Below are 6,000 nucleotides of genomic sequence, written 5' to 3'. Positions count from 1 at the left end.
GATTTTTTGTTTGTATGTTGGCGTGTTCTCGACAGAAGATCTGCAACTGCGTTTTTTTTTTCGGATCACGTTGTGTTGAGTAATTAGGCAGGACCTGTGTTCCTAGCGTTAATAATAGAAAAAGACTTATTTCCCCAGTCATCTCTTTCTCACTCTCTCTTTTTCTTTTTCTCCCCCTCTCGCTCACACACACACGGGCGCTCACGTAGGTACGCTCTTCTTTCTCCCGAACGTTAGCGCTTCGTGCATAGGGACCTTTGTAAGGAAGCAAGATGTATGACTATGACAGATAGCGCCCGTGTGCGCTTCCTCGGTGCAACCAGCCGAACTTAAACCTATTTTTGTGAAGCTGCTGCATCCGAGAGCGGTACTAGGCGATAAGACTAAAACTGCAGTTAACAGAAGACCCCCAGAAATTTGGTCCTGAACGATGGTTAAAAAGATGTCATGCTTACAATCAATCAAGAACATACAAACAAGTATAGTGCATTTTAAAAAATCCCAATTTACTTTTTATGCTCGTAGTAACATAAATGGAAGACAACGTTTATATTTGAAATAAAATAAAAAACACACTAGACAAGAAACATATTTTTTTTTATGTAGAGGAAATAAATATTACCTAAGCAGAGCCAGAAGCAAGAGACGAGCTCCCCATCCTGCGACTCACATTCTCCGCCATATACGAAACCTTCCCGGAATTCCCCATTGTTGTCACCGCCGGCATTGTTCGAACATGGAACATCAGCTGTGGATTTTCTCCCACATTAAGCCCACATTTACAGGACATGCGGTTCCGTGCTCGGTCCAACCACACTCTTCAAGCGAATAGATCAGTCGCCCCGATACCTTATATGCGCATGGTGGAGCGTTCTCATTGAACACGTAAGAAATACTCTTGATCTAGATGACTCCAAATATATGCGTAAACTGCGGACACGGAGCAAAACAAATGTTTGTCTCTGCATCGACACCGAAGCAATTCCCAGCGAGTACTGTAGGCCGACCAATTAAAGTGTATAAGTTGCTTTGCCTCAACTTGGCTGACAAGCAGGCAGGTATGGTGCTTGCGGCGATGAGCGAGAACCCGCACAACGCGTGGACATGGTCGTCAACGCAGCAATAAATCTAGGGACAAGTATTTTCACAGCAGAGAATAGGAGATCCAAACCCAAAAGGTGAGCAGAAAAGTCGATATGCTGCTTTTCGTCCCTCCACTTCCGCTCATAGAACCTTTCCAGCTTGTTTACCCAGAAATACCTGTTATGAGAAGCGCTTTTAACCCCCCCCCCCCTCCCAAACTGATTTCCTCCGCTTCTTTTTTTATTTTTTTATTCTTCTGTTCCCTTCACACCAGAAACGTGTGGAATCTGGAAGAAGACATTCGCCATTACCGCTGTTGTTTCGCGCGGCGCTGAGGAGGCAGGAATAACCATGCCGCTGGCTAAGACGAGGATACAGTGATTCCAAGTTGACCAAATAGAAAGCAGGCGCGCAGGCTTTCATAAACAGTCCAACGCCGATGAGAAAACAAAAGGACCGTAGTCTTCTACCAGTCTTCAGAAAGGTTTCTGCGGATTTTCGAGGCAATTGCTATTGACCATTGTTTGCAGCTATGATTTTACTAATTGGAATACTTTTTACCACCGACACATGACCTTCCCATCTTATTTTAACCATGCACTTTTCGAAAAACAAATTAGAAGAAAACGTAGCGCATATAGTGAATGTATGTTGTGCTTCTTTAAGCAATAACGAAAACGCGTTTGCAGTGACGAGGCTGCTTGGTACAGTGACTACGACCCCGTAAGGAAGACGAGACGCATATGTGCCGCAACCTGCTCGCGGAGGAGTGATCAGACGTATAACGAGAAGTCGAAACGTTTGGAATGAACGTCACTATCCAGGATGGTGCTGTCGAAGCAAGCAAATTCTTCCGCGCGAGCCAGCGCTTGAGAGCACTCAGCTGAGGCGTAGCCTGGGCTCTAATATTTTTTTTTACTTGACAGAAAGAAGGATCACAGAAATCACAGAAAGAAGGAGCTCTTTTCGTATGCACCATGGTACGCTAGAATCAGCTTGTGGGATTCGCTTTCTTAAGTTAAGTAGGACCTTCGTCTGATCGCAAACTGTTCTTACATGCGAAGAATGTTATCATAAACCCCACGATTGCAATTCGGTTTTCCCTCCGCACACTCCGCGCCACCATGTTTTCTTCAGAAATTTCATTTTAAAGCAACGTAGCGACAACGCGTAACCTCGTGGCGTAGCAGCGCGACGCGAGTGCGAGGAGGGCAGAGGACAACGGCCGTTTTGAAATAATTACATTGCTTATTCATCAAGCAGAGAGCACGCCTCACACCGACAGAAATGAGATACAGCAGCTGCCGTTCTTTTACAGCGGCAAGAGCAATAGTTACGAATAGATAGGCGCGGCGGGGCAACTGTTTGCTCACTTCCCCGAATGGTTGCCCATTCGGATACACCCCGTAACACCCGCGTACACATTTAAAGACCAATCTGTGGACTGGAACGTTTGTCCCAAATCTGAATACTACTACTTTCTGTCCTACTACCAACTGCATATTTAGTATTTGCTGCTAAATGTATTTCGCAGAATTTTTTTCAATTTAAGAACCTGGTTTACAGTAAGACGCTGTCTTCGTAAAAGACTGCGTGCAAAGGGATTCATTTGCTCACGGGATAATTAATCAAGTGCGCGAGCATCAACCAGGTATCCTCGCGCCGTCACTAAGGACTGGAGGGTCGCTGGCACGTCCTGCTTTGTCACTCACCTCGAAGCCATGTTCCTACAACTGTCATAGAGCGCTGAGATTTTCGTGGGGCGACTACTACTTTAGTTCAACATGTACAAATTACGGATTCCAGCCACTGCAGCATCCTAACTGTCACTCGTTGGTGACACGCGTTGTTCCTGTGGTAAAAGGCCGTCTTTCTAAGTATTTAATTACACAGGCAACGAGATGGAGTTTAACCTACGAAATAAATATTGCATCGCTACATCGTGCGGGCAACGGTAGTGTTTCTTGTGGCCGAAGTTTTTTTGTTGTTGTTCAAACACGTCATGAAGCATTGTTATTATTTTTATTGTTGTTGTTTTAGTTTTTCTTCGTGTAACATTTATAAACACAATAAACTGTAAGAAAAGAGGGCTAGCAATTGTCTCCTAAAAGAGAAACCACGCCCACCCCCTTGCAGAGGAGAGAAAAAAGAGAAAGGAAAAGGTAGATAGAGGAACAAAAAGGAGCGGAAGGAACAACATGTCATACAGTCAAATACAGAGTACGAGCATTGCCGGTGACAGTGTAGTCCCCTGGCTGAGAAGTATTCAATTACAGCTTTCTGAGCATCATATCGAATTGAAGCACGAGCTTTTGGAAACAAGGTGTCGTTAAGAGCAGTCCCAGCAGGATTGGGTTGTTAGAACTTGCACAGAAGCACATCGCGACAAGTGTGGAATGTTGTACAATCTAACTTCAAGTGCTCAAGCGCTTCACTTTGTTATCCACAGACAAAGCACGAAAGACTCGAAACACGCCGTGGTTGCTCAGTGGCTATGGTGTTGGGCTGCTGAGCACGAGGTCGCGGGGTCGAATCTCGGCCGCGGCGGCCGGATTTCGATGGGGGTGAAATGCGAAAACACCCGTGTACTTAGATTTAGGGGCACGTTAAAGAACCCCAGGTGGTCGAAACTTCCGGAGTCCTCCACTACGGCGTGCCTCATAATCAGAAAGTGGTTTTGGCACGTAAAACCCCATAATTTAATTTAATTTCAAGGACTCGATGCCCGTCCTTGTCAGCGAAGGCGATGTGCTACATTAACACATTCAACGCATAAATTGAACAGTAGAGACATACTGCGGTGAGTTAAAGCACGGCCAGAGATCGGAGTAGGGTACGATCCCTTAGGGGCATCTTTATCCGGGTGTGAGCGCTGTAGGTGGTGGCATATAAGCTGTCTAGCGTCGCCGAATCTAAGTAAGTTATCGTCAGGGAAATCAAAGTTGTGCACCGGCACCGCTAGAGCATCAGCTGCCACGTTTCATGTGAACGTAAGAGCAGAACTGATGCTGCAGTTTGTGTTCTTCTTGGAAACTACATCAAGGTACCGATGCTACACAGAAGAGCCTGAGCAAATACAACTGATAGAAGAAAACGATTACAACATACAGTTATGATCTGAAATTCTAACTATTCTTTTTTTCTATGTATTGCGGAAGGCCCACAATTTTACGCCAAGACCACTCTCATTGCGGTAACTACAGAGAGCCCCTCAGTCATAACACGGCAACATTACTAATGTAATTGCAACATATTTATTCGGAGCTTTGCGCCTCAAGTCTAATAGTAACATTTTGTATCGAGAAGTGACTACGACAGTGACTAAACATTTAATGAACTGAAGCAAAAAATTCAAAGCCATTCCACCCTCCAAAGGTGAATGACCAGCGGAGCAGTAGACGTTGTGGTAAAAAAAACTTTTGGTAAAAAAGACTTTATTGCATCAATCATTGTCACTTGGCAACGATGGACACAACGGCTTTGTGGTCGCTATGATATACACTGATCAGCATACTCGCAACTGCATACCGATTCTCGGCGAACGCACACAACTGCTAATTGTAGCCTGTCGAGGTGGGCAAATCGAAACGCGCCAAGCGTCTCAACGCGCTGAATTTGCCCGTGAGAAATTGAATTCATAAAGGCGTTCTATGCCGCTTGTCAATGCATATCTCCTTGCTGCAGAACATTATTTTCTGAACTTCATAATTTTCTTTTATTATGGGGTTTTACGTGCCAAAACCACTTTCTGATTATGAGGCACGCCGTAGTGGAGGACTCCGGAAGTATCGACCACCTGGGGTTCTTTAACGTGCCCCTAAATCTAAGTACACGGGTGTTTTCGCATTTCACCCCCATCGGAATCCGGCCGCCGCGGCCGGGATTCGACCCCGCGACCTCGTGCTCAGCAGCGCAACACCATAGCCACTGAGCAACCACGGCGGGTCTTTTCTAAACTAAACTTCATAGTGAAACCGTACCGGTAATAACACGGCTACAAAAAAGGGTATCATTGTCTCTTATGTTAAATGTCGTCTTTGTGATGGGCCAGAGAATCCCGAACCATGTTTTATTAGCGGCAAAGACGTCATCCTATTTTGGGACGTCCTCCAACAGACGTTAAAGAAAGACATTGAAATCAACGCTCGTACTTTGTGGTACCTGTTGTCGACCTCTGATGATAATGCACCTTTTGAAATGTTTTTTTTTTCATGGGAATCCACAGTTTGTGGATTACGCGAATCATAGACCGCAACGCCGAACCCATTCTACCTACAAGGGTGCATTTAATCCTGATGATTGTGCACCTACAACATGTTTATGATGGACTAGATATTCAACCGGACTGGTACCCCATTTTAGTGACGTGCTTATCCTTGCCACCCTTCTAAAGTAGAACCATCGTTTCCACCCAAAGTGTGAACGCTGCCTCTTCATTGTGTGACTGTCATTGCGGCCGCCATTCTATGACTATACCCAACTGGTGAATGTTTCACAATGACAAAGTCACGAAGCTGTTTGAAGCCAGAAGTAGAAAATTTAGGCAAATCCATCTACTTCTCATGCTGGCTCAACCGTCCCGATAGCAGCTCCCATAGACACCTTTGAGCGCATTGTATAGTGCTGCCGTGTTTCTGCTTATTATAACTATATGTTCATGAATATACCTCGGACGTTAAAGTAACCTCAAGAGCTTTTCTTCAGTCGCTTCATGCTTGAATTTCTCGACGTGTGGCGTTTCTACAAACTACAGCTATTAGAAAAGAAGTAGCCTGCATCATCACAAAGTGAGAAAGCCTCCGTATTTTAGTTTCCCTCCAATGAAACAATACCAAATGAAAACACTAAAAAGGACGTTCACTCAAGAGCACGTCAAAACGCTGTATCTCGCTCTACCAGGTCAAGTATTCCAGCTGG

Source organism: Dermacentor variabilis, chromosome 5, assembly GCF_050947875.1.
Source record: "Dermacentor variabilis isolate Ectoservices chromosome 5, ASM5094787v1, whole genome shotgun sequence".
NCBI classification, from domain to species: domain Eukaryota; kingdom Metazoa; phylum Arthropoda; class Arachnida; order Ixodida; family Ixodidae; genus Dermacentor; species Dermacentor variabilis.
Note: the sequence above shows the minus strand (reverse complement) of the source record.